This window comes from Camelus bactrianus, chromosome X (genome assembly GCF_048773025.1).
Source record: "Camelus bactrianus isolate YW-2024 breed Bactrian camel chromosome X, ASM4877302v1, whole genome shotgun sequence".
In the NCBI taxonomy this organism is placed as follows: domain Eukaryota; kingdom Metazoa; phylum Chordata; class Mammalia; order Artiodactyla; family Camelidae; genus Camelus; species Camelus bactrianus.
Genome location: NC_133575.1, coordinates 39,759,548 through 39,785,321, shown reverse-complemented (window position 1 = coordinate 39,785,321; position 25,774 = coordinate 39,759,548). Strand labels below are relative to the sequence as shown.

Below are 25,774 nucleotides of genomic sequence, written 5' to 3'. Positions count from 1 at the left end.
GTAACTTATGGTGAAAAAGAGTATGTAAACAAATATATGTGTGTTCAGTATGACTGAAGTATTATGCTGTACATTGGAAATTGATACAACATTGTAAACTGACTATACTTCAATAAAAATTTATTTATACAGAAAAAATTAAAAGAAAAGTTAAGAGAGTAAATGGGTAAAAAAAAAGAAGCCAGGCATTAAAATGTACATGATTCATAATTCTACTTCTATAAAGTTTAAAAACAGGCCACAAAAACCCTTATGGTGACATAAGTCAGAATCCTGGTTAACATTCAGGTGTAATGACAAGATAAGATCGTAATATAGGTTTCTGGGTACCAGTAATGTTCTTTATCTTTGTCTCCGTGGTGGTTACATGCACCTGTTGACTTTGTGAAATGTTATCAAATTGTTGTCATTTATGATTTGTACTCTCTTTTCTTTGTATGTTATACTTCAATAAAAGAAAATCTAACAAACATAAATGGAAAAAAAAAAACCTATGAAATACAAGCAGAATTGATAGAAACATGCTTCACACTCAAAATCCCTTATAAGTCTAAAATGTCAAAGTCTATGAAAACCAATGTTACTTTTCCTGACTCATTTGCCAGCAAAACATGACCCGCACGGACACGAGGCTGTTTCTTGTCTTTATTTATCCTTTTTGGCATGACTATTTATGTTTTGCTGCAGAAATATTGTCTTATTACATTCTGCAGTGCTATTTCAGACCCTGCAATGGCTCTTCTGTAAAGAACAGTATATAAATTCTGAAACATATGGTCCCCAAGTGTTTCAGATAAGGGATTGTGGACGGGTAGTCTTAAAGGGTTTTAACACAGTTCTGTCAATTGAGGATAGATCTGTGGACAAGAAATGAGAGAAACCATAGAGAGAGTTCATCAGAAATAAACTGAATTTCTAGAGGTTTTTCTCCCAGCAGTTCCAACTATATTGCTTTTCTGCTCTGACCCATTGATATGATGGATTATTAAAATGCTAAAGTGTGTCTTATTATTACACCATCTCCTCCTGACTAGAAAAGCTCCCAGGATGTGGTAGGTTTCCTATATACTGCTGAACTTTATACAGTCAAACCGTATGGATAAAAATTAAACGTCTGTTACTGAATGAACTAGATCCATATTTCTGCGTGCATGAGTATTTGTGGGCTTGTGTGCATGTACTATATTTTCCAGATATTGGAATCGGATTTTCTTGATGAAAACTCAATTAACAACCAAGTTAGGGAGAAAAAGGGTTTTTGTATTTTTCCAGATGTACACCCAGGAGTGGAAATGCTGGATCGTATGGGAGTTCAATTTTTATGTTTTCAAGGAACGTCCATACTGTTTTCCATAGTGGCTGCACCAAATCACATTCATACCAACAATAAATGAGAGGTCCCTTTTCTCCACATCCACTCCAGCACTTATTATTTGTAGACATTTGGGTGACAGCCATTCTGGCCAGTGTGAGGTAATAATTCATTGTGGTTTGGACTTGGGTTTCCCTAATAATTAGTGATGTTGAGCAGCTTTTCACACGCCTGCTGGGATTGCTTTTTTACTTGCCTATCCTGATATTTCATTGTTAGTGTAAAGAAATGATACTGATTTCTGTATGTTTGTTTGTTTGTTTTTGTTTCTATTTTTACATTTTTATTGAGTTATATATAGTTATTTTACAGTGCTGTGTCAATTTCCAGTGTAGAGCACAATTCTTCAGTTATACATGAGCATACATATATTCATTGTCACATTCTTTTTCGCTGTGAGCTACCACAAGATCTTGTATATATTTCCCTGTTGCTATAAAGTATAATCTCGTTGATCTATTCTACATATGCCTGTCAGTATCTACAAGTTTCAAACTCCCAGTCTGTCCCTTCCCACCCTCCTCCCCCCTGGCAACCACAAGTTTGTATTCTACGTCTATGAGTCTGTTTCTGTTTTGTATTTATGTTCTTTTTTTTTTTTTTTTTTTTTTTAAGATTCCACATACGAGCGACCTCATATGGTATTTTTCTTTCTCCTTCTGGCTTACTTCACTTAGAATGACATTCTCCAGGGACATCTGTGTTGCTGCAAATGGCAGTTTGTTGTCGTTTTTATGGCTGAATAGTATTCTATTGTATAAATACACCACATCTTCTTTATCCGGTCATCTGTCGATGGACATTTAGGCTGTTTCCATGTCTTGGCTATTGTAAATACTGCTGCTATGAACACTGGGGTGCAGGTATCCTTTTGAAGTAGGGTTCCTTCTGGATATATGCCCAGTAGTGGGATTGCTGGGTCATATGGTAAGTCTATTCCCAGTCTTTTAAGGAATCACCGTACTGTTTTGCACAGTGTTGCATGCCCACTATCTGAAACAGAACTACAGATATGATAAATAATTTCAAGTCATTTAGACATCAGTATTTTAGTTGGAGTTTTGACTCTACATCTAGAGCCACAAGAGACTGTTACTCTATAAATGATACAGAGCACAATCAATATAGCAAACAACAACAACAAAGTCATAAGGTGAGATTTAAGCCACAAATTTCCAGAGCTGAACCATTTACACACAATTTCACCTAGATGAGGAAGGGGATTCTTCAATGCAGAAATTGGATTTTGGTGATACTGGTTTTAGTTAGTCTAATCCAGGTGTTAGAAAGAGGTTTGAAGTCCAGTCAGGTGGAGGGGCATTTTTAAAATGTGAGTGTGAATCCATGAATTTATGTCTTTCAGTTTGACTGTGCATGGATTAGTTAATAATACCTGAGAAGCTCATTTCCATCATAGCTGCGAGGAATCTTTTATTTGGTGTCCTTACAAATAAAATCTCTAGATTGTAATCCGTGATGCTTAAGGTTTTCATCTCCTTGAAGTTCACTGTAAAAGGACTTTGCTACCAATTTTGAAAATGTGCCTCAAGAAGACCCTGACAATAGTGTAATATATTTCCCTTGAACCATCATGGGTGAAATTTTCCAAAAATATTGTTTTCCCCATACAAACATTTTGTTGGGTGTCCTATGAGTTAAGGAATAGACATGCTGGAGTAACCACAATTATGCTCCAACAGATAGTATAGAATTCTCTTTTTAAAAGCAGGTCCAATCTATATTTGTGTGGTGAGGTCAAAATTACCCCTTATGTTTCCCTATCTGTTTCCCTCCTTTAGTGGCGATTTCTTGAGCCTTTAAAAGGAAGTCTTGCAAAGGTTTAGCAGGGTGTATGGAGAGCAGTGGATATTCTTGAGACTGGACAGGATGAGTATTGAAACCTGCCAGTTTGGTTGCAGCGTCAGCAAGCTGATTTCCTTTAGCGCACATGGTGTCAGATTTGGAATGCCCTGGTCTTTTAGTAATTGCAGACTGTTTTCACAGTTGTATAATAGTAACTCTGCAACCTGTTTTTCATGTTATTAATAGGCTGTCTTGAAGAGGTTGAAAACCTCATTGTTTCCACAGCATTCCAAAGTTGTGCACCACTCGAAAAGGATAGTGATTGTCAGTATAAGTATTTATTACCTGTGTGTAAGCTAGTTGACAAGCTCAGGTTAAGGCAATTAATTTGGCTTGATGTGCTGACACTGTTTCTGGTAAATAAGAGCTTCCATTTAAGTCCACAGTGGGCACTATTGCATACCCAGCTTGGCAATTTCCCTGCTCATCCTTTACTTAGGACCCATCTGTAATTAAATTAGACCAACCTTACCAGTAGGAGCTTCCTGGAAATCATTCTTGGGCCCAAGAAGATAATCAGTAAATAATTTGCAGTCATGATTGTTTTCTTCCTGTGGTGCTGGAAGCTAAGTTCCAGGGTTAAGATTATTGAATTGAACCAAGGTAGTATGAAGTGCAGAAAGCGACAATACTTCATAAAAAGTTAGTCAACTTACAGAATAGTGGTGAGTGTGGTGAGAGTTTAGAAGAGACTCAACTGAATGTGGGACATAAACAGTTAAAGGAGACCGCATTACTTTTTCTTCAGCGGCCTTCTATGAGAGAGCCATTGCTGAAATAAACCCCATATAAGGTGAGGTCTTTTTGCTACTGACTCTAATTTAGTTTTGGAGCATAAAGACAAGGCATCTACCAGCATTTCTGTAAAAGCATCAGCGTAAGACAGTAACTGTCTACAAATGACAAAAGACTTAAAAGCATGGTTAATGACCTGATTACAATGCAATTGCCGAGGAAAGTTGGCTATTTCTACGACATACAATATTTTCAGGTAATAACATACCAGGACATACCAAATTTTAGGAGTTCCTTGTAACTTCTAGAACATTTATATTAAAAAAAAACTTCCCCGTACAATTTAACCTAAGAAGATTTATCGTTACTCATTTGGTCATGTTTCCCATGGAATTTAACATACCAAGTAATCTTAATTAATTCAACCTCGCTCTTTTGAGATGCTCAGGGGCCCTCTGAAGCATTCCAAAGTTAGCTAGGGGCCAAAAGAACATCCTTTAGGACTTGATTTGAGCAAGTTTGTCAAAGATATCAGAAGGTTTTAAACACTTGGTCAAGTAGAACCATAAGTCACTGTGAAACAATACTTACTCATTTAATCAAAGTGACAGTGAAAGATTTCAAGGGCAAGTATAGAAAGTTACAACGGGTTACTTAAGTGCTAAAGAAACTTTTCAATCTGTTACCAAAAGTTTACCAATATTTCAGGAAAACTTCGAACCCTTAACAAAGAAGAAACCAAAGTCTAGCTTTGGGCCATTTGACCTTCAGTATTAAAATCCAATCATTTAATTATACTCAATCCAATCTTTGTCAGCTTTCCCTATTCATAGAACTGTTTTCTCAGGTTTTCCTTCTAAAAAGTAATTCTTAGAAAGATATGCCCCTTCATAGTTCAAAATTCCAGTCAAGTACAAAAAAAATATTTATTAATAGTTTCAAACATATTTAATCTCTTTGTAATAAGAGGTCAAAAGAGTAAACATAGACTTCTTTAGCAAGTAAGGTTTCAATATTTTGTCTTATTGAAATGATCTAGACAGTCAATGAATTTCCATCATTTAAATTAATTTAGCAGAACTCTAACATTTCAAGTTACCAGAAATATGGAAAAATTGTGTTTAGGTAGACATACTCAAGAACATAATTATTCTTAAAGAGCCCACCTCAAAATGGTTACCCCATTTAGCTCTACTTCATTACGTACGAAAATATCACCATACTAAGTTAATTTTCTTGTTCACAACTTTTATATCAGAGAGAACATGACCTTATCGACTTTCAAGAAACCTAGGTACACTAAAAGTACTATACTTAATGCTGGTGCCTCTAAAGACATCTCTATTTAATTAAACCATCAACTTAAACTTGTATTCACGCATTAAAAATTAGTCCTAGATCACGTGACCCTTAAAAAAAAAAACAAGAATCTTTTAAGTTACATTTAGAAATATCTGATTTATAATGGCTTACATTTAAGTCTGTTAAATAGAGCTGTTTAAGAAACTAATTTTGATATTATCATCTGGCCTTAGAGACATATCATATTTATAACGTACACACAGACATACATAGATACAGAGAGAAATCTCATAGTTTCCTGGCTTGAGTGTAAAAAAGGCCTCTTTCCTCCTTTTATTTCTCATTCAGTTTTAGGCTTTACTTGACTAGGCCAAGTTATTTACTGTGGTCTCAGGCCATGTGGGCTCTGTTTACATTTTAAGCATATGTTAAGGGTTATAACTTCAAGATTCCTCCCAGGAATACTTTTGTTCTCTCAGGGTCAGGATTTTGAAAAGATGTTTTCTCAAGCCGGCTTGCTCTACAGTTTTGAAATGGTAAGAGAGCTCCATCCTGGCCATTTACATGCTAAGACAAGTTCTTGCAAGTATTGGCTTCGTTTTTATTGTACATGAAGCCAGCCACGTTCCAGTGGGTGGCTGTCCATCAGGGAGCAGTGCAGCCTTTGAGGATGGGTTTCCCATTATTAATTTGGCCGCCTGATTCACATATGATCTGCATAACTTTCTGAGGGCAGAGTGATGGAGCACATGTGTGCTGCTTTGAGTCTAGCTCCCCAAGGAATTACCCTTGAGTTGGTTCCGCTGTCTTTCGTGTTGTGGTTTCTCCCTCCCACAATCTAAAACTGCCACGGATGCTCAGAGCACTAGATGGTATCAGCCTGGTTGTGCATCCCCAGCCTGCAGAATTTACTCACTGATTGTAGTGGGATCCCATGTGGGAGCACTGCACGTCACAAAGATTAATCCTGAGACACTTCTGCTAGGTTGTCAGTCACCTGAGAATGCCTTATGGCTGGAAGGAGCAAGTGTCCCTTATTTCCAGAGCTGAGCAGGCTCAGTCTCTCCCTTCACTAGCAAACAGTTTGTTCAGATCATATATACATAATCATTCCAGGTTAAGCCACATTTTTTAAAAAGTCTAGTCAACCCAGTTCACTCCAAAGTTCCACTTAAGTCCCTGCCTAGGAACTAACCCCCTCCCCCAACCAGGTCGTCACCTAGGAAATGTACTGGTCCCCCCTTAAGACTCCAAGTCCCGAGAAAAACAGCTCGAGTAAAACTCAGGATATCATTTTAATGCAATGATGTCTGGCTATCAAGAGAACTCACCTGAGGAATGCTGAGAAGCTGGTGGGGCTCATAGTGCCTGAGTTGGTACCAAGGGCCAGTGCATGGTAGACTCCAGGTGTCCTCTGCTGGATGTGTCTGATATACAGCTGACCACGCCAAGTAAATGTGGATGACAATTCAATTAACAATCAAGTGAAGAAGACAGGGACTTTTATTTGAGCCTAAGTGATGATTATAACTTGGGAGACAGACTCTCAGAAAGCTCTGAGGACTGTTCCACCTGTTAGAAGTCGAAGGCAAAATGAAATACATTTTCAAGACAAATGATCATATATCAAAATGACCTACTGATATTTTACAGAAAGTTCGCCAAAGATACATAGTCCATAACCATACGAAACAAGCAGCCACTCACCATGACTCCCTACAGACTTGAGAAAGAATACTATCCTTTTTAGAAGTCACATCAGAATGCACACTACACATTAAGGAGAGGGAGGAGGCCCATATGAACATAGAAAGACAATTTGATGTTTAAAGTTTTTTTTTTTTTTGGTCCTGCCTTAAAATATAAATTTTGTTTCATCAATTTAGGCTATCTTCATTAAATAAATTTCGAAGATTTTTATCTTTGTTTCTAGATTCTAAAGCAACTTAAAAAGGCTTGTGATTTCTAAAAAGAACTGGATGAGTGAATTCATCTCTTCTTATACTTGCCTCGGTAAATCTGGTTCACAAACCTAGTTGGAATAAAACCCCACCATTTCCTGATAGAGCTGTGACTCCTCAAGCATGTGCATCCTAGGACAGGCAGAGAAGTATCTGACCGAGCAAGAACATGGATGCTGACATCAGACAGACTTGGGAGAGTGTCCACGATCCACCGCTTACTTAGTGCAGGACTTTCAGCAGGTCACTTAATCTCTTTTAGTCTGCTTCTTCATTCACAAAGTGGGTACGTAGTCCCCTCTCTTTCATTGTTTCCCCAAGATTTAGTGGAGGGCACGAGACTAAATTTCACGTTACTATCCAGCTAATTAGTGTGGCAACCTGTTGTGATCATGAGTGATACAAGCATGCTAGCTAACAAATACTTGAAATTGATATCAATAAGCAACAGATAATAACTGTATTAAGAACTGTACGTATTTGAGGGTATTTATTTAATCTCCTCAAAGTCATGGTTCCAATTTCCATGTAGTCTTCTGTGTAAAATTTTTATATACTATTTATACATAACAAACATCTGCTATTATTTTTCTGACATCATATATATGTCTGTGTGTGTATATATATATATATATATATATATATATATATATATATGCATGATTTGAAATGTTAAATAGGAATACTAGCATTGAATGAAAACAGAAATCATTTGATTCTCAATCCATCCACTCCCCAACCCTGCAACCTGTCACCCTCTGCACCGCATGCGAACACATACACACACACACACACACGCGCGCGTGCGCGCGCACGCGCGCACACAGACACAGACACACACACACACACAGACATAAACCCCTCCTGCTGGCTCCCTGAGACATACTTTCAAATTTTATCTGCTTCCCTCGGTACTCCCCATGATATGTGAAAATCAGAGGCTTACATTATTTGTGGCATATTTTTTTTAAATGGTCATAAATAAGGTGTCTGATTTCAAGTCCAACATGTGAAGAACAGAGGAAACCCCAACCCTTCTAAAAATACAAATGCTGGAAAAAACTGAATCAACCTATTTTTGGACTCATCAGAGAAGTGAGTGAGGTTGCAAGACAAACCATCATGTAAAATCTCGAGAGAGCATTCGACCCAGAGTCTCAACACTGAGATCTACTTTCCGAGGATCAGAGTCCTCTCCAGTCATAAATCGATAACACTTAATTGATAAATGAGATTAGTTGCATGAGGCTGAATGTGACTAGCAGGAATGTGAGGCTCTGCTTTCCCTACCAACCCCTATCTGCTGCAGTCTTAGGGGGCATCCACATGTTTGTGGTCTTTGGTCCCGGAAAAAGGTTCTCATGCTGAAGATATGGGAAATATGCCCCCGTTTTTGAGGCTGGAAGAGAGAACGGGTAATCATTGTTAAAATACCCCCAGAGCCTTTCCCATGACAAGGTCTACTCTCCATGGAAAAAATTTGCTAGAGCCTGATCGTAGGTGCAGGAAGGGTATTCCTTTCACCCTAGTGCCCTCCAGCTTTCCTGTCTCAGCTAAGGGAAACAATATAGTCAGTAGGGGTCAAGGCTTCCAAGAAATGATTTGGGAATACTGTGTGGAACCAGGGAAAGGATAGGGGGCATGGGGAGAGGGTAACGCCACTGGAGAAACACTTGTGAAGGTTGCAGCCCAAGGAAAGTCCCTCTAATACACAGATATTTCAATCATGAAGCTAAGAATTCTCTCCCTCCTCCACCCCTTGCCACAACATTAATGGAGTTGCAGAGAAGTAAAAGTGGTTTACAGCCGAAACCAATGCATAAACACCATTTCTCTCTGAGCAGGAGAGCTTTGGGAAGTCCAAGTTCAAGAGTGGGAACCAAAGTAAGGACACTAGAGGAAATGGAAGCCTCTGACATTTTTACTGCAGCAAACAGAAAACCCAGCCCAGCCCCTGGACAGATTAACATAAATATTAACACCTAAATTCCTATTTACAGCAGGTCCTAATACCCAAAATAAATTGTCTGGCTTTCAACCAAAGCATTACAAAGTATGCCAAAAAATCAAGAGAATTAAGAGACAAAGCAAGTGTTAGAATCAATCTCTGATACGATGATACACATGTTGGAATTGTCCAACGGGGGATTTAAAATAACTGTGATTAATATATTAAGGGCTCTAATGGAAAAAATAAACAACATGCAAAAGCAGATGGATAATGTAAACAGAGATATGGAAATTCTAAGAACGACTTGAAAAGAAATACTAGGAAATAAAATTACAGTAACAGAAATGAGGGGCTCATCAGTAGACTCAGCATCATCAAAGAAGGAATCCCTTAGCTTGAAAATAGGTCAAAGGGCAATGAAACTTTTGAAATGGAAATGCAAAGAGGAGAAAAACAGAAAAAGAAAAAAAAAAAAAGAAACTGAACACACTGCCATGTGATATTGGAAAAACTTCAACGTATTATTTCAAATTAAAAAAGAGAATGAAGGTAGAGATAATAGAGAAGGAATCTTGGAAGCAATAAGGGCTGAGAACAGCAAAAATAAATGACAGACACCAAGCCACAGATTGAGGGATCTCAGTGAATACCAGGCAGTAAATATACTAAACACACACACACACACACACACACACTCCTAGACATGTTATATTCAAACTGCGTAAAGCTAAAGACTAAGAAAAATGTTGAAAGTATGAGCTAAAGGAAAACCTCACTTCACCTATAGAGGAATCCGGATAAGAACGACAGCCAACTTCTCATCAGAAATTGTGCAAAGGAGAAAACTAGAGTGAATTATTTCAAGTGTTGATCGAAACGGAAAACCACCTACCTAGCATTCTGTTTCCAGCAAAATCATCATTCAAAAGTGAACGAGAAATAAAGACTTCTCAGACAGAAGGTATTGAGCAAATTAATCTCCAGGAAACCTGCTTTGTAAGAAATGTTAAGAAACGTTCTTCAGGCAGAAGGGAAATAATATCAGTCAGTAACTTGGATCTATCTAAAGAAAAGAAGAGAGTCAGGGAAGTAAAGCAGAGGTGTGGTAAGTTGAGAACTTTTATGTTTCTTATTCTCGTGTCATCTAAAATTCCTTCCCCACCCCCACCCCCAAATATGATTGTAACAATGTACTGGGTGATTATAGCATATGCGTGAGTGAAATGATGGACAAATTTTTCCAAGTGATAGGAGGGATGAATTGGGAATACTCTGTTATAAGCTACCTGAACTACACATGAAGCTGTACGGTGTTATTTGAAGGTGGACTTCGATTAGCAAGAGTGCCTACTGTAACATTAGGGTACCCACAAAAACAAGTTAAAAAGCAGTATAAGCAATATGCTAAGAGAGGGGATAAGAGGATCGTGTAAAAAGCACAGTTAAATCCACCGAGGGCAGAAAAAGAAGGGCCAAAAGGGAACAAAGGATAAACGCCATGAACAGAAAACAGCTGCAATTAGAGTTGAGAGTAATGCAGTTATATCAAAACCACTTTAAATGAGAACGGTCTCAGCACACCCATTATAGACAGACCAATTTTCAGAGTGGACAAAGGAATAACCCGACTATGTGTAACCTACAAGAACCCCACGTTCAGTATAAAGACTCAGATAATTTAAAAGTACAGAGTTGGAGGAAAGCTTAGCAGGCTAACACTCATGCAAAGAAAGATGCAGGAGCTGTATCAATTAGCTTAATTTGGACAAAGCAGACATGAGAACCAGGAAAATCGCCAGGGATAGAGAAGGGTATTACACAATAATTAAGGGGTCAATTCTCCAAGAGGCCAGAACGATCCTAAATATGTAAGCTCCTAACAGCACAACATCAAAACCTATCAGGCAAAATCTGATAGAAGTTCAAAGAGAAATACATAAATCTTTGGTTGTAGTGGGAGATTCCAATGCCCCTCTTTCAGTAATTGGTCGATCAAGCAGGCAGACAATCAGAAAAGATATCAGTAATTGAAAAGCATTATCCTTTAACTTGATCTACTTGACTTCGATAGAATACTCCATCCAATAACAGCAGGACCCACAGCCTCTCAAACTGACAGGGAACATTCACAAAGATGGACCATATTTGGGGACAGAAAACACACCTTTACAAATATTAAGGAACCAGAGTCATTAAAACTGTGTTCTCACACCGCAATCATATTAAGGTGGAAATCAACAACAGAGGAATAGATGGGTAATCCACACATGGTTGGAAATTAAACAAAACCTTTCATTCAACACATGGATGAAATCAGAAGGCCCCAGAGAAACTTAAAGACATTTTGAACTAAATGACAATGAAAACAAAACTTATCAAAGGGTTTTGATGGAGCGATAGCATTGCGAGAGGGAAATGAAACATACAGCATAAACTCATGTATTGGAGAAAAAAGATCTAAAATCAATAACTTGAACCTTCACCTTAGGAAAGTAGGACTGGAGGCCAATTTAAACCTAAAGTAAGTTGAAGAAAATAAATCATAACATTTAGAGCAGAATTAATGAAATTGAAAGCAGGAAAATCACAGCAAGATGTAATGACGCCAAAAGCTGGTTCTTTGAAAGGCACAGTGAAAAAGGTAAACCTCTAGCTCCCGAAGAAAAGAGAGAGCAAAGATGCAAGTTACCAACATCTGAACTGAAAGAAAGGCTATCACTACTGATCTCATGGGCACTAAAATGGTAATCAAGGCATACCATTAACAACTCTATGCCTGCAAATTTGGTACAGTAGACCAAATGGCCAGATTCTCTGAAAGACACCGACTACCAACACACTTAGAGAAAGATAGATAACCTGAATAGTTCTGTATGTATTAGCCGGGCCCGTACTTTTTCCCTAATGAACTCTAAACAAACACTTAGGGAAGAAGTGTTGCCAAGAGTTCACCAATGCTTCCACATAACAGAAGCAGAAGAACGCTTCTTAATGCATTCTTTGAGATCTGCATTCCCCTAAGAGCAAGACAGACAAAACATTGCAAGTAAGGAAAACTACACACCAGTATCTCTCACAAACATTGACACAAAATTCCTCAGCAAAATATTAGCTAATTGAATCCAACCATGTATAAAAATCAGTATATACCATAACCAAATGCGATATCTTTCAGGCATACAAGACCCCTTCAACACTTGAAAATTAGTCGGTGTAGTTCACCACATCAACAGGCTAAAGCAGAAAAGTCATAAATCATACCAACTGGTGCAGAATGCTTTTGATAGCATTCAACAGCATCCACCTTAAAAACTCTCAGTAAACTTAGCAAGACAGGGGAACTTTCTCAGCCTGGCAAAAAAGATCCATGAAAACTTGCATGTGACTTAATACTTAAGGGTGACAGACTGGGCGCTTTCCCCCAAGACATGTCTGCTGTCATCGCTCCTGTTCAACACGCAATGGAATCCCAGCTTGTTTGATAAGAAAAGAAAAAGAAACGAAAAGGGGAGAGATTGGAAATATTGTAATAAAAGGATCTCTTTTTCCTGCAAAAGACACGCTTATCTGGGTAGAAAACTTTTTAAAAATCACAAAAATAGTGTTGAATTAACAAGAGAGTCTAGCAGGGCCACAGGATACAAGGTCAACCCACACACAAAGACTGGTTACCCATACATGAGCAGTAATCCAATCAGAATTTGATTTTTTAAAACGGTCTTTTACAGTAGCAATCTACATATGACGCATTTAGTTATAAATGTAAGGACTATGCCAAGGAATTGTTTGTGGGAAACCACAAGAAGTGATGAAAGAAATAAAAGAAGATCTAACTGAAAGGAGAGAGATTTCATATACATGGACTGGAAGACTCATAACTGTTAAGATTTCAGTTCGTCCCAGATTTATCTATAGACACGAGAAAATACCATTCAAAATGGCAGCAAGCTCTTTGCAGATACTGACATACTGACTCTAAAATCTATATTGAAAACCAAAGACTCTATCATAAACAAAACAATTCTGAGAAAGAAAAGCAAAGTTGTAGGACTCATCCGATTTCAAGGCTTACAATAGAGCTGTAATAATCAAGACAGTGATTAAAGGAGAGATGCAGCGTTCAGTGCAACGGAATAGCAGGCCCTCTCACAGACCTGCACCAAAATTACTCAGTTTTACTTGACAAAGGCACAAGCACAATTTGATGAAGAAAAACAGTCTTTTCCATAAATAGTGATGAAACAGTTCAGAGTATAAAGTCAAAAAAATTTAACCTATACCCAGACCTTATACTTTTATAAATACTGACTCTAACTGGACCAAAGTCCTAGATGTAAAATATAAAGCTTCTAGAAGAAAACACAGGAGAAAATCAACATGACTTTGTGATTTTGATGAGTTTCCAGGCAGGACACCAGAAGAAGAATCTACGTCGGAAAAAAAGATTAGTTGGACTATATTAAAACTAAAACTTGTACCTTGCAAAAGAGATTGTTGAGAAATGAAAGACAAGGCAGAGACTGAAAGAACACTTTTGCAAAACTCATGTCTGATAATGGGGTTGCATCCAAATATTCCAACAACTGATAAAATTCAACAGTTAATCAGTAACTCAATAATAATTGGGTGAAAGGTCCGAGCAGACATTTCAACTAAGATATACTAGTAACAAACGAGCATATGAAAGGATGTTCAATATCATTTGGCATTTGGGAAATGCAAGTTAAAGTCATAATGAGGTAACACAACACATTATTACACAGGTTAGTATCTGAAACCCTGACAAAACCAACTGCTGGTGAGCATGCAGAGCAACACAGTCATTCATTTAACACTGGAATTCGAAACTGCGCACCAACTTCAGAGGATAGTTTGACAGGTTCTTACCAACCTTGCCCAGAGTCTTACAGTGATACCACCCAGTAATTGTGCTGTTAAGTATTTGCCGAACTGAGTTTAAAATGTATATCCTGTCAAATAAAGCACGAATCCCAAATTGGCAAGGAGAAACTTTATTCAATCGAGTATTGTGAGGTAAAGGGAGGGGAGAACGGGCTACTATAACAGGGAGAACACTAGAACCTTAAGATCAGCAAACACCTCAAGAGCTAGGCAAAAAAGGCACTTTTTTTTTATTGGAGTATAGTTGGTTTACAATGCGTTAATTTCTGGTGTACAGCATAGTGATTCAGTTTTATATATATATATATGTGTGTGTGTGTGTATATATGTGTGTGTGTGTATATATATATTTTCCTTTTCAGATTCTTTTCCGTTATAGGTTTTTACAAGATATTGAATATAGCTCCCTGTGCCATACAGTAGGACTCTGCTGTTTATCTATTTTATATATAGTAGTTAGTATCTGCAAATCTTGAACTCCCAGTTGATCCCTTCCCACCCCCTTTCCCACCTGGAAACCATAGTTACTTTTCTATGTCTGTGTCTTTCTCTGTTTTCTAAACAATTTTGTTTGTGTCATTTTTAAGATTCCACATACAAGCGATGTGATATGATATTTTCTTTCTCTTTCTGGCTCACTTCCCTTAGTATGCTGATCTCCAGGTCCTTTCGTGTTGCTACAAATGGCATTATTTTATTCTTTTTAATGGCTGAGTAGTATTCCATTGTGTGGAATACTTATTTACCAGTCGTCTGTTGATGGATATTTTGGTTGCTTCCATGTGTTGACTATTGTAAATAGGCACTTTCTTTTATATGGAGGATTAAAGGAACCCGTGTTGGGGGAGTGGAATGAAAGGGTGATGTGAACAGCCGATGACTCAAAGAATGTTTAACTCCTCAGGCGGGGGGGTTCTATGATGCCTCAGGCTGAGGGTGGGTCAAACTAGAAACCTAGAGGAAGGAGAGGACCTTAAGCAGAGTCTGACTAACAAGTAATTCACTCCTGTTGTTCCATGGACACAAGCAGCTCTGCTGATTATGTATGATCTGAGGAAGAGGAATTTGGAGGGATTGTGTCTGATGCTGTCACAGGTAAGCAAGGAGGGGCGCTCCTGAGTCTTATTTGAGTCACATAGAAAAGAAGGTTTCTTGCAATAAGCAGTTTCTTGAAATAAAAATTGGGGGGGAAAGCTCTTGACCTTCAGTGTCAACTTTGGAAATAAAAGAAGGAAAGAACATGTTAAAGTGATTAAATGACAAACTACATCGTTAGAGAAAATACTTTCAAACCACTTATCTTACAAAGTATTAGTAGTGGAATATATAAAAAAAACTCTAAACTCAACAATAGCAATAACATCAAAAGAATAGAATACTTAGGGATAAACTCCACCAAGGAGATGAAAGTTTTATACACTGAAATCCACCCCAAAAAATGCTGAATGAAATTTAAAAAGACATAAATAACTGGCAAGACACGCCGTATTCATGGATTGGAAAACTTAATCGTGTTAAGATGTCAATAGTACTCAAAGCATTCGATAGGTTTGATACATGACTTTGAACATCCCAATGTTATTTTTGCAGATATAGAAAAATCCACTGTAAGATTCACATGGACTTTAAAGGTACCCCAAATGCCCAACATAGCCTTGAAAAGGATGAACAAAGCTGGAGGCTTCACACTTCTTGATTTCAAAGGTTACTACAAAAGTACATTACTCAAAACAGTGTGGTTCTGGCATAAAGACAGACATGTAGACCAACGGAGTAGAAAAGAGAGTCAGAAATAACCCCTCATGTATATCGTCAGTTCATTTTTAACAAAGGTGCCAAGGTTATGCAATGCAGAAAGCACAGAATCATGATGGCTACCAGGGACTGGGGGAGGGGGAAACAGGAAATTATTGATCAACAAGGAGAAAGTTTCATCCATGTAAGATGAATAAGCTGCAGAGATTGCTCCACAACATTGGACCTGAAGCCAACAATAATGTACATTTAAAGAAGGAGGATAGCGCTCATGTTACGTTTTCTTGTCACGATAGAATTCTAAAAACACGGTTGCGCTTCTCTAAGCAGTCTCACCTGTACTGGCAATAAGTGCTGAATAAGCATTTCCTCAGAACCGACCACGTGCTAGGCACTGTGAATTTCATAACTTTCAAAATCAGCTCTTCTCAAGGAGCTCAGCGAGATGGAGGAGACAGTTGAGTAAGGAGATTATTCCAAAGGAACACGAGAAGAACTGAGTTTGAGCTCTAATCCAGCCAGTCCACCAGGAGACTAGAGAAGGCTTCCTGAGCAGACGGCAGCTGAACTGTATGGAAAGATAAACGGAAGTTAGTACAGTGAAGACCACCTCAGGTGTAGGGAAGAACATTTAACGTACCCAGAAATGAGAGAACGTATGATGCTTTCCGATAACTGGGATGTTCCTCATGATTCACGGAACAGAAGGCGTAAGGTTTGGGGTGAGGTGTAGGGGTTGGAGACAGAAAGGGCTGAATCTGTAGGAAAGGAATGTATCGTAAAAGACTTCAAATTCCACACAAAGGAGTTTGGGCCACCCTGACAGCAACGGGAATCGTGGCCTACTAGGGAGCAAAGGAGTGTTTGCTCCAGTTCTGTGATGGCAAAAATTTATTTAGTATTCATTTAGTCCATTTTCAGATGTTCCCATAATGTGAATTTGGGTGGTCGTGGGATGAGGGAATTTGGTGGTTGTGGAATGAGGAACTTTGTCCTACTTGAACATCTACTACGTGCCACACGTTATATCAGGAGTTTTTCATGTACAGGACCCTTTCTAATCTTCCCAATGTTGGTAGGTGTTGTTCTTCCCATTTTACAGATCATGAATCTGACGCTCAGAGAAGTCAGCAGACGTGTCCACGTTTTCAGAGGAGGTAGGTGAAAGATGTGTGATGGAGGCCATGCTGCCCCCAATTAAGAGACAATCAAAATGGCTTGGATTTCATAACAAATATACAAGTCAGCACGTTAGAATTTTACAGTTGATTGGGTTACCCAGAACTTAACAGACCTGTATATGACACTTGAGTTTTGCCTCCATTTTTCTGTACTTGAACATTGAATAACAATGACTATTTATAGGCTTTTCTTCATCATGAATAGTGTTAGTTAAGTACTGCTTTTCTTCTGCATTTGTCCAGTTCCACCCACACCAAAATACTTCTACAAACTCCTAATTGCCTAACCCACAAAACTTGGGTTTTGACTAGGACCTATTCCATGACACAATCAAAGCATTTTTTCCAGTATGGATTTTCTGATGTCAAACAAGATGAGATTGCCAGTAGAAGGCCCTTGCACACTCACTGCATTCACAGGGGTTTCTCCACGGTGAATTCGATGATGGGGAATAAGATAAGATCTCCTCACAAAGGCTTTCCCACATGTTGCATTCATAGGACCTTTCCCAGTGATGCAAATGCTACTGGTCTTTAAGAGCAGAACTCCACCTGCAATTTGTTCCACCTGAGCTACACAAATAGGTCTTCTCACCACTGTGAATTCTCTGATGTCCAAAAAAATGCACGACCTCCAACCAAAAGCTTTTCCACATTCATGACACCCATCTGGTATTTCTCCACCATGACTTTTTTGATGCTGAAAAGTTGTGAACTCCAAATAAACGCTGTTCCACAGCTATCACACTTAATAAGGCTTCCCGCACTATGAATTTTCTGATGCCCAATAGGAGATGAGCTCTGACTGAAGCCTAGCCCACATTCGTTACATTTATGAGCTTTTCCCCCTAGGATGAATGGTGAGCTAGCCAAGACACAGGATTCTGCCCCTGCCATCACCTCTTGACACACACACACACACACACACACACACACACACACACACACACACACAAATAGGTATGTTGCTTTAACATTTCCCATATACTAGCATATATTTTAAAGTGGGCAGGGAAGGAATAGTCCAGTTAGTAAATCAGGAAACAGAGACTAAGACAAGATAAATGCTATGTACTCACATTGCCTAGTGTTGACAAATCTCGGAATAGATTCCATATCTGAGAACTGTTGTTTTTTCACAACAGACAGACAAAATTTGTATTCAGACTTGAATAAAATTTCCTACTATATCTATATACTTTGAAAACTACATCCGAAATTTGAAACTTGTGAGGGAAGTTTAAAGAGAGACAGAGAGAGAGAGGACAATAAAGCGGGAGTATTTGTTTTTCGCAGTGCAGCAAGAATAAGGAAGCAAAGTCGAATCCTCCTCAGCCTTGAGAACGCATTCCAGGCTGTTAGACAGGAGGGAGTGAGTACTGTGGCTGAAGGAAATGGTGGAGCCTGGGCACAGTGTCCTGTATGGTTTAGACAATCGAATTTTCCTGGGTAGAGTTACAGCTTTATAGTCTTGGTTTGCAAGGAAGCTTTCGACAAACATCTCACCATGCACCATGTACTCCTTCTTAGACATCCCAAACTGTGCTCATTTAAGGTAACCCAGATGCCGCTACCATCATGTCACTGAGTCTCCAGAGTCTGACTGTACTAGGAAGAAGAAGGAAATAACCATTGGAATCACGAGTGTGTACTACTCTGGGTCACAGCAGGAAACAGAGGACACTCAGATTGTGTAATCTGAGGAGAGTCCAGTAGAGGAACTAATGCCAAAGGTGAGGCAGGGGTATAGGGATGACAACAAAGATAGCATAGCGCCTGACTGGAAGCTGAAGGGTCACTCAGCAATTCTGGGCCTGAAGGGATGAGGCAAAAGAACTTTTTGTATCTCCTGAGATCGAAAGGGCTGTGTGTAGAGGACCACGGTACAGAAGCTGAGACCTTGATTTGAGGGATGTAGGCAGTCAGTGATGGGCCCGCAAGAGGGAGCAGACAGGCAGAACATCACAGCATCACTCTCCTACCCTCTGATCTCCCGCCAGGGTTGCACATTGAACAAGCTCAATCACAAGCCGGAGGACAAAGTCCCCTCCCCTCTCCTGCGGGGCCCAGAGCAGGGCGGGAGGGGCGGGTGGATCTTGGGTGGGAGGTAAATATGAAACTCAAACCCCAGAGGATGTTCCGTTAGTTTGGATACATTTACCTAGTTTACTCAGGGCAGGGATTGCACTATACGACCCAGTGACTTAACCTTTTTGATCAATAATCTGTGAATCTTTGACAACATTTAAAACAAGACTCTCAGAGGAGGCTAAAATACAAACAGTGAAGTTAACGTGAACGGAGATTGGAAGGGGGAAAACATTCCATTTTTTATAGTGAAACAAAATGAAATTTTAAGAGAAATCTAACAAGAAAAACAGAGCTATATGAAGAAAACCATAAAGTCTTTTTGAAAGACAGAAGACTAAATCCAAGCTACTAGAAAGATAAACCATATTCTTTGATGGGAAGATTTAACCAATATCACAAAGGATCAAGCCTCCCTGAATTGAAATGTAACTAATTCAATAGTAACCAGAATACACACGATGTATTACGTTGGACTGTTACAAAATAATCCAAAGTTTATTTGTAAAAGTAAATGACTAAGAATAGGCAGGGATATTATGAAAAAGAACAACAGTGAGAGGCCTGGCCTTAGTGGATATCATTATACGATAATTCTCATAAATGTGTGTGTGTGTGTGTGTGTGTGTGTGTGTGTGTGTGTGTGTATGTGTGTGTGTGTATATATATATCTATATCTATATATGTATGTATATGTATGTCATAACAATATAAAATAAAGGTGATACTTCAATTCATGGTATAAATGACTATTCATAAAACTGAACTTCCATCTTATAGCATGTACAACACAGTACATCAAATACTTCAGGTGAACTTAAGTGTTAAGTATAGGAAATAAACAGAGTGAATGTTGCAAGAGGATCTAGAAAGTTATATGCACAATACAGGAGCCAGAGAAATCTACACTGGAATCTCTGCGGTTTAAAAAAATTAAAGACTGACACTTTTGCCTACACACAATTTTAAAATTTTGAATGACAAAGGATATCATCAATATACAAACAAAAACAAAGCAGGAAATAGAATTCAATAAAGTTGACAAAGTGTTAATATTCAAACTACGTAGAAAGTACTCTTACAAACGGACTAAAAAAAAGACAAGTTTTTAAAAGAATGGGAGTAGGATAAGAATCAGGAATTCTTTCTCAAAATTGCTTTGGTGACTTGGGGTGTTTACCTGAGGAAAGTGAAAATGCTAATTTGAAAAGATATATGCACCCCATGTTCACTGCAATATTACTGACAATAGCAAAGAGAATGGAAACAACCTAAGTGTCTATTGCTAGATGAGTGGATAAAGAAGATGTCAGATATATGTATATAGTAATATCACAGAGCCTTAAAGAGTGAAATCTTGCCATTTGTGACAACATGGATGAACCCTGAGGGCATTTGCTAAGTGCAGTAAGTCAGGCAGAGAAAGATAAATACCATATGATTTCACTTATATGTGGAGTCTAACAAAACAAACAAAGTCAAAACAAAACAAAACAGAATCAAGCTCATCGATACAGAGAATGATTGGTGGTTGCCAGAGAGGAGGGTTGTAGGAGTGGGCAGAATTGGTGAAGGGGTCAAAAGGTACCCAGTTATAAAATAAGTAAGTCAAGGTGGTATGTTGTATACCCTGGTGACTATAGTTAATAATACTGTATTGCATGTTTGAAAGTTGCCGAGAGATTAGATCTTAAAAGTGCTCATCACAAGAAAAAACATTTTTGCAACTATATATGGCGACAGATTGTGACTAGACATACTGCAGACACTTTGCCATACAGACAAATATTGAATCCTTATGTTGTACTCCTGAAACTAGTATGATGTGTGTCAATTATATCTCGATAAAAATAGAAAATTAAAAGTGTGATTGTGCACATTAGAAACTCAATTGATGGAGCAGAGGGAACACGTCCTAACTCATTCTATGAGGCCGGCATTACTTTAATACCAATCCAGACAAAGACGTTACCAGAATGGAAAGTTACGGAACAGTAAATCTCATGATATAGGTGCAAAAATCCTCAGCAATGTTTTACCAAATCAAACCTAAAGGTGTGTAATAAGAATTATACACCACAAGCAAGCGGGATTTATTCCAGTTACGTAAGTCTGGTTCAACATAGAAAATTCAGTTGATGTAACTCAACCCATCAACATAGGATCAAATAATCGTATCATTAAACGCTTAAAAACATTTGACAAAAATACAACAGCCATTCACAATAAAATTCTCATTGAAGTAGGAATATAGGGGAAATTCCTCAGCTTAATAAAGAACATCTCCCCCCAAAGTCTACGCATAACATCATATTTAATAGTGAGAAACTAGATGCTTTTCCTCTAAGATCAGGAACAAGGAAAGGATGCCCCTTCTCACCACTCCTGTTCAACCAGAAAGTCTTAGCTAATGCAATGAGAGAAGACAAGACAAGGAAAGGTATATAGATTGGAAAGGAAGAAATGAAAGTGTCATTTTTGGTGGATGACATGATTGTTCATGTAGAAAACTGCAAAGAATCAACTAAGTAAATATAGAAATAAACTCATGGAACTAATCAGCAATTATAACAAGGTCGTAGGATACAAGATTAACACACATAAGTCAATGTATTTCTTTTAGCCTGCGAAGAACACATGGAATTTGGAATTTAAAACAATAACATTTATATTAGCCCTCTCCCCCAAAGGAAAGAAATACTTAAGTACAAACCTAACGAAATATGTATAGAATATAGGGGGGAACTTTAAAAGAAAATGACAAAGAAAAATGAAATGAAGACAACCTACATTAATTGAGAGGTATTCCATGCCCATGGATTGGAAGACTCAGTGGTGTTAAGGTAACAGTTTTCCCTAACTTGATCTATAGATTCAATGCAATCCCAATCAAAATGTCAGAAAATGATCTTGTGAATCTTGACAACCTGTTTCTAAAATTTACAAGGAAAGGCAAAAGATCAAGAATAGCCAACGAAAGTCAGAGGACTGATACCACCTGGTCTTGCTATGAAGCTACACTGATCAAGAAAGTTTGGTTCTACAAAGGAAGAAACAAGTAGATGAACGGAACAGAACAGAGAGCCCAGAAAGGGACCCACACAAATAAAATCAAACGATCATTAGCAAAGACACAGAGACAGTTCAATGGAGAAAGAACAGTCTTGCCAACAAATGGTGCTGTAGTAAGCGGATATCCATAGGCAAAAAAAAAAAAAAAAAAAAAAGAAAAAAAGAAAAGAAAAGAAAAGAAAAGAAAAGAAAAGTGGACCTAGACACAGACCTGATATCTTTGAAAAAAATTAACTCAAAGTGGGCCATAGATGTAAATGTTTGAAAAAAAGCCTGTAAAACTTGTAAAAGATAGCACAGGGTGAAATCTAGGTAACCATGGGTCTGGTGATGACATTTTAGATATAACAGTATGAAGGAAAAATCTGAGAAGTTGCAATTTATTAAAATCAAAAATTCTGCTTTGTGAAGGACCCCGTTAAGACAATGGAAGACAAGGCACATAGTGGAGAGAAAATATTTACAAAACGTATCTGACAAAGGACTTGCTTCCAAATGTATTTCAAGGGAATTGAAAATTAAAACAACAGTGATACCCTTATGTATCTACCACAGTGGCTAAAACCCCAAAAAATTGATATTCCCAAGTCCTGGCAGGGATGTGGAGTAACAGGGACCCTCATCTATTGCTGAAGGGAATGCAAACTAGTACAGCCATTGTGGAAGATATTTTGACAATTCCTTAACAAGTTAAACACAATTTTACCATATGATCTAGAAATCACACTTTTAGGTATATACCAAACAGATTTGGAAACCTGCACACAAATGTGCAGCTTTGAATTTATTTGCCCAAACTGGCAAGTGGTTAAGATGCCCTTCAGTAGGTGAATGGATAAACAAACAGCGGTACATCCATACAGTGAAATACTATTCAGTGATAAAAATAAACGAGCCATCAAGCCGTGAAAAGACACGAAGGAACCGTTAATGCACATTGTAAGGTAAAGAAGCTAGTCTGAAAAGGCTCCAACTGCATGATTCCAACCATACGATATTCTGAAAAGGGCAAAGCTATCAGGGGATACCAGATTTTCAGCATAGAGGTGGGTGGTGGCTGAGGGATGAATAGGTGAAGCACAGGGGATTTTTAGGATAATGAGACTATTCTTTTGGAAACCGTGCTGATGGATACCCGACTTGATGCATTTTCAAAATCCATCAAACTGTACAACACAAAGATCAAACATCAATGCAAACTATGGACCTTAGTTAATAACAAGGTGTTCGGATCGGCCTATTCAGTGTAATGAATGTATCACATTAAGGTAGGATCTTACTAATAAGGGAACCTGTGGGGGAGGCGCTATGAGACCTGTGCTCTCTGCTCAATATTTCTGTAAATCTCAAAGTATTCTAGAAAGTATTCAAAAATAGGCTATTAATTTGAAGAAATACTGAGCTGTGTGTCACATTGACATGACCCTCACTTCCATTCCGGAGTGTGCCTTGCTTCTCATGCCCCACAGGAAAGTAAGCCCAAACACAAAAAGGCTTTGAAAAAGAAAGAAAATGGAGGAGGAATGGGAATTGTCAGCTAATAATTCCCAGAAATCCCTCCATGTTGGCAACACCTTTGACATATCAGCCCCCAAATTCCTATAATTCATCCTGGAGCAGCTTTCCCAGCCGTCCATCTAGTTAAGACTGCAGATCTCCCCGTGGCCCAGACACCTGACGTCCCCATGCCTCACTGTCTTGTCACGGGACCATATTGCGTGCTGTCTCTGTGTCGTGGAATCCCCCTCCTCTCCCATCCCCATCCGCTGAAATCCTACACGTTCTCAAGACCCAGTTAAAGCACCATCTTCCCTAAGGCTTCAAATCATGTATTCATACAGCACCTGCCACCTTCCTCGGCCCTTCCCTGACATTCCAAGCCTTGGTGACAGCATTTGGCACATCAGCTGGTGTGCAGCACATACCCTATGTCCATCTCTCCCTCCTCCCATTGTCATCCATCCTCTCCCCACACCCTCAGGGAGGAAACAGAACCCTCAATAGATGAAATGGACAGCAGGCAGGAAATAGCTGAAGATCTGGATGTTGGATCAAAGAGTCTCACCACTTGTCACTGAAGAAGAAAGTAAAATGAGAAACATAGAAGACAAGAAGTTTGAAGATAGTTCAGAAGGACAGAAGAGAAAACAATGGAGAGGAGACATTTTTGATACAAGCAGTATTTCCAGAGCTGAAGAAATACTTCAGCTTTGGTATAAAAGGAGCCCACCAGGTAGGCACCAGGGTTCCTAAAAAAGGATCCACCCCAAAACATAGCCTGGAAAATGTACTAGCTTATCATTTCTTCACTCACTTGGCCAAGTGCTTTGGTCTTCCTCATCCTGGATTTCCCTTAAGTCTGGACCCATGCCATCTCTCCTTGTTCTTGCAGGCAAATCAGCTGAGGTGTAGGAATGCGAAACCCTGCTCAAGGAGAAAGGAAACATATGACTGGTGAGGCTGGGAACAGAGAACTGCCAGACATCAGTCCCAACTAATGGGTGAGCAGAAACCAGATGGTAAGGAGAAGAAATATTCAAGGAGACAGCCCAAAGGAAAGGCAAAGAGAGACCACGTGAGGATGTTAGGTTCCTACTGTATCTCCAGGCAAGGAGCTTATTAGAACCCTGGAACTACAAAATAGTAAACAGGTAAGTGCAATCAAGGGTTTTCAGCGCTATAATGTGAGCCAGAGACAAAATACAGAGATGCAAAAAGGAGAACAAAGTCCAGTGGTTCTCAAACGCTGCCCTTGGGCGTGCTGCATTTAGGAGCCACGTGGAGCTTCTAAAACCTGTTTTCTGGGCCCATCACTAGAAATGCTATTTGACAGTGAAGAAGGGGGCAAGGAGTCTTTATTTTTGTGTGTTCGCTGGTACATGTGGGGCACAGCCAATCTGGGATCCGGTAGCAGTCACGAGGGGAAGGATCTGGGGGCAACGCTGGGTAGGGAAATACTGGTTGTAACAAGGCTTCAGGGAGAAGAGGACCCCCCCCCCAGCTGTTTATTGAAAGTCGAGTACATGTTTGCACGCGTGATGAAGCAGAGAGGAATGTGACCTTGGAGACAAGAGAATGCCTGCAGGGTCAATGAACTGCACACCAGTCTTGTAGGGCTAAAAGGGCAGATAAGAAGGGTAGAGGTGAGAGGTGAGAGGTGAGACCAAGGCAAGGGGCAGTCAGTACCTCCAGGGCTTTGAAACTTAAGCTAAAGACCATGGACTTTGCCTGGTTGAAAAAAAAAAAAAAAAAGAGTGATCAATGAAGGAATGTGAGGAGAAGATTAATAGGGTGAGATGTGCATTTTGGAAATACAAAACATGAGTAGCAGTCTAAAGGACAGAATGGACAGGCCCAGACGAGGGGCGGAGAGACCAGTGTGGACAGTGATCAACAAAAATCAGACATAAGAAACTGCTCGGGAAGGATAAAATTGAATGTTGAACATGTTAAAAAGTTCAATAAAACGATCCCTTTTTAACATCAGAAAATCCTGTTTCTCTCACTGTGATTAAGCCATTTAAAAATCAATTCCCAATCATCAATGTGTTTCACTTGGCTGGGGGAGGGGCCCAACTGTGTCCATCTGATT

General features: G+C 38.9%; 1 long non-coding RNA gene across 1 annotated transcript; it reads right to left on the bottom strand.

Moving 5' to 3' along the window:
* Window positions 1-668: 668 nt before the first annotated feature.
* Window positions 669-25,774, bottom strand: LOC141576368 (uncharacterized). Its single transcript, XR_012504729.1, has 3 exons — window positions 24,497-25,774; window positions 6,604-6,710; window positions 669-2,376 (listed from the first exon to the last, which is right to left on the bottom strand). It is a non-coding gene; the product is annotated as an uncharacterized LOC141576368 (long non-coding RNA).